This window comes from Macaca fascicularis, chromosome 5 (assembly GCF_037993035.2).
Source record: "Macaca fascicularis isolate 582-1 chromosome 5, T2T-MFA8v1.1".
In the NCBI taxonomy this organism is placed as follows: Eukaryota; Metazoa; Chordata; class Mammalia; order Primates; family Cercopithecidae; genus Macaca; species Macaca fascicularis.
Window position 1 is genome coordinate 99,966,119 of NC_088379.1, and position 9,065 is coordinate 99,975,183.

Below are 9,065 nucleotides of genomic sequence, written 5' to 3' on the forward strand. Positions count from 1 at the left end.
TTTGACCACACGTCGTGTCCAGAGCACAGTGCTATAGCCAGTTGTCTCTGGGAAAGGTAATTCTATGCAGTGCTCTGCAGTTATAGTCTCAGTGCCTTTGAAAAAATAATTTGCATAAATAATGAATTGCTGTCTCACAATTCAATTAAGTTTCCTTTGGCATTTGACCCTGATGAACAACACATTCATTGGCAAGTTTATCAAAACTGTTGTCTCAGAAATAATAATAGTAGCTGACATTTACTGACTACAATTGCTACATTTATTGACTACCTTGTCTACTACCTGTAAGATACTTTTCTCAGTATTTCAAGTGTATTTTCTCATTGACTCCTCCCAACAACCCCATAAGGTTGGTACTATTATAATCTCTATTTTATAAATAAGAGAATCCAAGCACAGAAAGAATAGGTGACTTGCCCAAGTGCAGTAGTTAGAAAATGACTGACCTAAAATTCAGGCCTGCAGATTCACTCCAGGTCCCGTGTCTCCTTAGAGAAAAAACAAGAGTAAGTGGTGATAGGAAAGACAATAAAATGTTACTTTTTCATCATCAGTTGTGCATTAATGTTAAATTGTCTTATTTTGCTCTGCTATGAAATTCATATGAAGTTAATTTTTTTCAGAAAAACCTTTAATTTGGAATTCTTTAATGGATTGAGAATCATTGGTATTTTTGTGCCAGGGAGTAAAATATCTTCTTGATTTCCTTGATTGTGTTTGCTTTTCTTCATTCTCAGCCTACCAAAATATTTAATGACCACCCTCAGTGTTACCATGTAAACAGGCTTAGTCAAACTGAGAACTCTTTTTCCGGCTCCTTTATCTTTTATCTAAAAAAAAAAAAAAAAAATCAAACTAGTCTCATTTCCTTTTAGTATCTTTTTTTTTCTCTTATCTCTTTAATTCTTCCATCAATTACAGCTTTTATTCCAGAGGAAAAAATATAGACACCCTCAGCAAGAAACTCAGGGTGTCAACACTGTTGGTGATAAAAGTGATACAACCTTGCGTTTCCTGGTTGGGCTGCTCAGAGAAAAAGTACATAACAATGTGGAAAAAGGTCCAGGATTGTCATGTTGAATCTGCATGTACTTACCTAACTATAATGCTGTGAAGACACATAGCTGTACATTTGTCCTAGTCTCCTGACTTTTTCTATTTTTGTTTTTAGACAAAGTCTGTCTCTGTCGCCCAGGCTAGAGTGCAGTGGTACCATCATAGTTCACTGTGACTCAAACTCCCGGGCTCAAGCAGTCTCCCGAGCACTGGGATTACTGGTGTGAGCCACCGCACACAACCGCTCCTGATTTTTATCTCCTCAAAAGAAATAAATAGGAATCATAAATTGTGTGAATGAATATGAACCATCTCACAGAGAAGCAAGCTCCAAAATTGGTAAATTTTATTCCGCAAGTTTCACTCTCTTAGTCTGGACCACAACACACTGGCTGTAGCAATTATACTCTCAAAACAAAATTAAATTCAATTAATTATTACGTACCATGTTCCATGTCTGCTGGTAAACATTCTTTTAAAGTTATGTTTGAACACTAGTTTGACTTTTTCGGGTCATGATTATGAAACAGTTTTTTAAAAAATATAAATTGTTTTGGATAATGATTTTTAAAGCAAGGTTAAGAAAGCCAATTCACTGGCATGCCATAACTAATGGTAATTTTAATTGAACTGAAAATCAGACTTCAGGTTTGATGGAAATTGCCATCAAACTGTATTTGAGGACACACAAAAGGAAGCTGTCCTGAACATTAAGTCAGATTATTAGATACTGGTCTTCTTCACCCCACTCGTGCTCTTTCTTATTCATCTTGATTTTTACAATTAAATTAATCTTTCCAAATAGCGAAATAATTATGTTATTCTTTGGCTCAAAACCTTTCGTAGCTCTTTATTGCATACAGAAAAGGAATCCAGTTGATTACAGCAGTGGTCTCCAAACTTGTTAAAAAATCAGCCATGACTAAACAAAGTAAGGAAAAAGAAAGCATGCAAATATGTATTGCCTCTCTGTAAAATCATATATTACTATAATTATCTAATATCTAGCATGATATCTAGTATAATTATTGCTTAGCACAGACCTTATTGCTAACGATAGTAGATTAAATTCATCTCTCAAATGGCCTTCTTGATTGTTTGACTAATATTATTAGACTACTTCCTCTCATATTCAATTAGATTATCATTTGCTTTTTATCTCTTAACATAGCTGGTCGAAGATGGGCAGGAAGAAAGTCAGCTTCGTAATTTCCTTGTTGTCTGTCTGTGCTTGCATTTTTAATATTTTCCATTTATGGCTCCTTTGCAGAGATCTTTTCATGTGTTGTCCATTTATGATTGTTTAAAACATATTGTATAATCCATTAGTTCACATAAGCAGGTGTACAGTATGCAGCAGGTGAAGACTTCAAGGTCTGATAAGATATCCAGTCCTAACCTCTGTTTCCAGAAATATGGCAGTCTGATGTTCAGAAAAATTATTCCTAGTAGGAAGCACTGAACAATGTTGTATAAAATACTTTTCAAAAAGAATTATTGATTAATAGTGGCAGAGGAATTAAAGAACCCTTCAGAGATTAGAAATAATAAGAACATGGAAAGTGAGCCATGTTTTTTAAATTTTTGTGAATACAATAGTAGGTGTATATATTTATGGGGTACCTGAGATATTTTGATACAGGTATACAATGCATAATAATTACATCAGGGGAAATGGGGTATCCATCACCTCAGGCATTTATCCCTTTTTCTTTTGGATTACTTTGTTTTGGTGTTAAGATTCAAAAACTCCTTTAAAATAAGCTTTCCAACACTATAATTTGTGAGAATGAGCCTTACATTCTTGTCTTTAGTATCACTTCCTTCATGATTTTGCATTTTATATGTTATATTTATATTGGATCTTTTCCTCAAAATTATTTTATGATGAGAAGACTTCTATTTTCCTTGTACAATGGTTGTTGGCAGGATTGAGTTCCCCTTGAGCTGTTGGACTGAGGGCATCAGGTACTTGTTGGCTGCCCTCAGTTTCTTGTAATATGGGTCCTTCCACAGGGTAACAGGGTAGCTCACATAGCTGGTTCACAGGACTGATTTTTGGTACTTATGAAGGTGTTTTTTGGGTGGATAGTTTTCCAGTTTGGTGTTCCTGTAGGGGGAACGATTGCTGGAGGCTTCTATTTGGCCATGATTCTGTGCCTCCTCATTCATCCCTTCTTTGAGGTTACAAACAGCCAATAGTACACATAACTAAAAGTTTAGTTAAAATAACTGAATTTTGAAATGTACTATAAATTATTGTTGACTTTCATTACCTTGTTGTGCTATTAATACTAGATCTTTTTTATTCTAACTATATTTTTGTACCCGCTAACTATCTCCCCTTCCTCCTCCACCTCCACTACCCTTCCCAGCTTCTGGTAACCATCATTATACTTTCTAGCTCCATGAATTCAATTGTTTTACTTTTTTTTTTTAAAGCTCCCACAAATAAGTGAGAATATACAGAATGTGTTTTTCTGTGACTGGCTTATTTCACTTAACATAATGACTTCCAGTTCCATCCATGTTGTTACAAATAACAGGATATAATTCTTTTTTATAACTGAATAGTGTTCTGTTATGTACGAATGTGCCACGTTTTCTTTATCCATTCATTTGTTGATAGACACTAAGGCTGCTTCCAAATCTTGGCAATTATGAATAGTGCTGCAGTAAACATGGGAGTGAAGATACCTCTGCAATACACTGGTTTCCTTTCTTTTAGGCATATACTTAGCAGTGGGTTGTTGGTTCAAATAGTAGTTGCATTTTTAGTTTTTTGAGGGAACCTCCAAACTGTTCTCCAAGTGGTTGTACAAATTTACATTGTCGCCAGCAGTATACAAGTAATTCCTTTTCTCCACATCCTTGCCAGCATTTGTCATTTTCTGTCTTTTGGATAAAAGCCATTTTAACTAGGGTAAGATGATAGCTCATTGTAGTTTTAACTTGCATTTCTCTAATGATCAGTGATTTGAGCACCTTTTCATATACTTTTTGCCATTTGTATGTTTTCTTTTGAGAAATGTCTGTTCAAGTCTTTTGCCCATTTTAAATCAGATTATTATCTTTTTTCCTATAGAGTTATTTGAGTTCCTCAGGTACTCTGGTTATTAATCCTTTGTCAGATGGATAGTTTGCAAATGCTTTCTCCCAATTTGTGGGTTGTCTCCTTGTTGGTTGTTTCCTTTGCTGTGCAGAAGCTTTTTAACTTGATGTGATCCCATTTGTCCATTTTTGCTTTGTTGCCTGTGCTGTCTTGGTATTCCTCAATAAAATTTTGCTCAGTCCAATGTTTTAGAGAATTTCCTCCAATGTTTTCTTTTAGTAGTTTCACTGTGCAAGATCTTTAATCCATTTTGATTTGATTTTTGTATATGGCGAGAGATAGAGGTCTAGTTTCATTCTTATGCATATGGGTATCCAGTTTTCCCAGAACCACATATTGAAGAGATTGTCATTTCCCCAATGTATATTCTTGACATCTTTGTTGAAAATGAGTTCTCTGTAGATGTATGAATTTATTTCTGGGTTCTCTCTTCTGTTCCATTGGTTTATGTGTGTGTGTGTTTATGCCAGTACAATACTGTTTTGGTTACTGTAACTCTGTAGTATAATTTGAAGTCAGGTAATGTGATTCCTCTGGTTTTCTTATTTTTGGTATATTAACATCAGGCACTGTGATCACTCAACTGATTTTTGGTTCTGAAGAAGGTGCTCTTTTGTGTTAATAATTGCTCAATTTGGTGTTCCTGCAGGGGGCAGGGTATGATCGCTGGAGGGTTCTGTTCAGCTGTCTTGCTCTACTGGGCTTTAATGGACCACTACTAATAAGACCAAGAGACAAAACTGGGGTCCTGACCAGAATACAAATTTGGGACAGAGATCTTGGCATAAAGTCAGTACACTTAAAGGACAGTATCTATATTAGGTGAAATAAGAAAAAATAATGGTCCTCACAGACAAAGATAGTTGCCACATTCTGGGAAGATTTAAAAAAAAAGAAAATTTATCCTAATAATTTGTAATCACAAGTCTGCCCTCATATGGGTTTGTTGCCTAAATTCATAATATTTTTGCCCCTCCCCCAAAAAACACAATAAAAAATTTAAAGTAATTCCAGATTGTAGTGTTCTCTGAAAAAAGGTACATTAAACTTAAATAACAAATAATTCTCCTAAAGTTCCAAGGAAAATCAACTCATAAGAAAAAATTACTAAATAAAAATTAAAGTAAGACACCATGAGTGAAAGTCAACTGAAACAACAGGCTACTATATTAAAATCTTTAAAATTATAAATGTTAGAATTGTTAACAAAGGAAAATATGAAATAAGTATGTTTAGTATATTTAAAGTATATATATACTAAATAGTATATTTAGTATATTTAAAGTATATTAGTATATTAAATAATCCATTGAAAGTATGATGAAAGAGCAAACTATTATCAAAATTGATTAATTTGTAAAAATTATCAAAAGAAGTGTCAAAAATGAAAAATATAATAATTGACATTAGCAAATCAATGTTTTGGTTAAATTGCAGATTGAAAATGGCTGAAAGAGAATTCGTAAATTGGAAATAAGTAGAGCTAAAGAAATTATAACAAATGTAATCTAGAGACCCAAGGATCTAGGAGATATGAAAGAACAAGATCAGAAACATATGGAATAGATAGAGAAAATCATACCTGCATCTAATTGAAGTTCAACAAAGAGAAAGAGACTGGGAGAGAAAATTTAAAGAGATAATGGCTGAAAACTTTCCAGAAATGATGACAGAAATCAATCCTCAGATTCAGAAGGCTAACTAATCTAACAAAGAATAAATGAAAAGAAATATACATGTTATACTATAGAGAAATTTCAAAGTATCAAAAGGAAGATCTTAAGAGTAGCCAGAGAAAAGATACAGATCATCTTAAAATACAGATAAACTGAGTTTTCAACTGCAATAATAGAAATCCAATAACAGTGAAATAACATCTAGATGTTGTCAACCAGGTTGACAAGTACTCTATCCTTAAGCAGCATTTGGAAATTTGGAGTGTCTTCCTTGTCACGATGACTGGAGTGTGACTGGAAAGTTACATTTCTTTGTGCCTCGATTTTCTTATCGTTATGAGAGTAATAGTATTTACCTCATAAGATTGTTGTGAAGATTACATGAGTTAAATATATAGAAAGCATTCATAACAGCGCTTGACACGTTGAAAGTGCTTGTAATGAAAAGAGGAGTTAAGACAACCAAGAATTGTCTGACCCAAATTTCTAAGAAAATCCCTCATTGGAAAACACTGGAAACCTATCCAACTTCTTACACAACTCCCACTATTTTTCTCCATCTCACTTCATCACACCCTGTCCTCCAGTCACTCTTACTTTTTCATCCAACAAATTTAGTTAAACAATGCCTAGTAGGTGCCAGGAGCCATTCTTTGCATTGTTTTGTGATTATATAGGTTTAAACTTCACAAGGGCAAATGTAGCAGAGACTGGCTAGATATTCACTAATTTCATTTTCTCTTCCTGTTCACATGAGATGATTATATTCCTCAGCCTCCCTTGCACTTGTGGTAGAGCTACACAACTGGGTTCTGGTTAGTGGAATGGTAGAAATCATGCACTCCACTTCCAGGCCTGGCCACAAAACATCACGTACTATTGTTTCCTTAAGTGCTCTTTTTACTTATGAGCCTGTTAAGTGTGAAGTATCCAAGGGTGGACTTCTAGGAAACCGGAAGATCTGAATCACCATATCCAAAACACGTAATAAGACTTTGACATAAGCAAGAAATAAACCATTTTTATATTGAGCTGCTGAAAATTGTAATATGCTGATGAATGCAGCATAATTATTTCCTTTAAACATTGTAAACCTAGAACCCAGCACAGTGCCTAGTATATAGTAGATCTCTGTAAATATTTGTTAAGATAATAAAAGAAAGGAAAGAAAGAAAAATGAAAGAAAGGGAGGGAGGAAGGAAGGAGAGAATCCACTAATAAACTTAACCATTCCTTATTTTATGTGAAGTGATCACTCTAACCTATCTACATCTCTAATTTTACCAGTCGTGCCCTCCGTTTTCATAAGGAAGACTCCCTCCTCTGCCTCCTATTTATCTTCTTTAACTTATACACTGTAAGAAAATACAACATCACTTTTGTCTTCCCACCATCTTGGATCCTGGGGAGGCCTGCTGGGAATAGGACTTCTAAAAGGAAATATGTCTGGAAGGCTGTTGTCCAAGCCATTTTGCGGGCTATAAGCGGGGTCGCCGGAATCAAAGGGAGCACACAGTTCTTCTTAAAATTGAAGGTGTTTATTCCTGAGATGAAGCAGAATTCTATTTGAGCAAGAGATGCTCTTATGTATATAAAGCAAAGAACAACACAGTGACTCCTGATGGCAAACCAAACAAAACCAGAGTAATCTGGGGAAAGGTTACTCCGGCCCACGGAAACAGTGGCATGGTTCATGTCAAATTCCAAAGCAACCTTCCTGCTAAGGCTATTGGACACAGAATCTGAGTGATGCTGGACCACCCAAGGATTTAAAGTAATGAAAAGTCAATAAATGAAAGTGGATTTGTGAGAAAAAAAGAAAGAAAGAAAGAAAGAAAGGAAGAGAAAGAACAGAAAGAGAGAGAAAGAAAAAAAAAGAAAGGAAGGAAGGAAAGAAACAAAGAGAAAGAAAGAAAGAAAGAAAGAAAGAAAGAAAGAAAGAAAGAAAGAAAGAAAGAAAGAAAGACAAAGAAAGAAAGACAAAGAAAGAAAGAAAGAAAAAGAAAGAAAGAAAGAAAGAAAGAAAGAAAGAAAAAGGAAAGAAAGAGACAAACAGGAAGGAAGGAAAGAAGAAGAAAGAGAGGAAGGAAGGAAAGAAGGAAGGAAGGAAGGAAGGAAGGAAGGAAGGAAGGAAGGAAGGAAGGAAGGAAGGAAGGAAGGAAGGAAGGAAGGAAGGAAAGGAGGGGAGAATACAAGACCACTTTAGTGATAATGTTGGTACTCTTCATAATGGATTAAAGCAAGAGCGTCTATTCAAAATTGTTCCTCAGACATTTCTTTTTCCAGAAAGGAAAGCCATCCTGAGCATTTCACCTTTGAAGCTGGAGTGGAAGTGATGCAGTCAGATAAGCTGGAGGCTCTGGATGGGGCAGTAGATACTACACTAGTACTGAGACCCTGCAGATAAGAGGAGCCCAATAGTGGAATGGAAAGGACAAGCAGAGCTTTCAGAGGGTTACCTTCCCTTCCTTCCTTGTCCTCAGCCATCTCTTCCCACAGACTCTCCACTGAAGTAGTACTGGGGAAATGGGTGTGAGGAATCTGAGCTAGCAAAAGGGTAGGAGCGGGGATGGAGGAAGAAGAGGAAGTGAGGTCTCAAGATCAGCAGCTGGAAGGAAATGAGAATCTCAGTGCTCAGCACCGGCAATTTTTCCTGTGTAAGGGCTATTCGTAAATTTAGCTTAAAGACTTTTTAGGCTGTCTAATGTATGTCTCAATGTTAACTTAATTCCAATACACACCATTAGGTGATCTCTAGTTAATTTTTACAATTAAAATTGTTCCTAAGGTTTTACAAAAGGGAAAATAAACCAAACACTTCAATTTATATTAAACCTGTCCACATTTGAAAACCACACATGTATTGTTTCATTTATTATTATTTTTCTTGTATTTCTCCAAGATTCCTTTGGAAATAATCACTGTTGTAAACTCACTGATGTATCCAGGGAGACAGTTAGAAGCCTAGTTTCAAACATATGGCAAAGTAAATACATAAAAATATTTGGAAATGAATTTTTCCAACCATAAACATTCTTACTAATGCTTGGGAAAGCACAAAAGAAACTTTTATAGCTCTCTGGTGGTGATTTGATTTAAGACAAGAAAATTCTGGTAATCGTTTTTCTCCTGCGTACTTTATAACTTTTGTTCTTTCTTATAAAGGAAAACATTTTTGTGGGACTATAGCTTAAACTGAAGAAATGCCTATTTTTATA

General features: G+C 35.1%; 1 pseudogene; it reads left to right on the forward strand.

Annotated features, from left to right (window-relative positions):
- Window positions 1–7,289: 7,289 nt before the first annotated feature.
- Window positions 7,290–7,620, forward strand: LOC107129764 (large ribosomal subunit protein eL33 pseudogene; annotated as a pseudogene).
- Window positions 7,621–9,065: the final 1,445 nt, after the last annotated feature.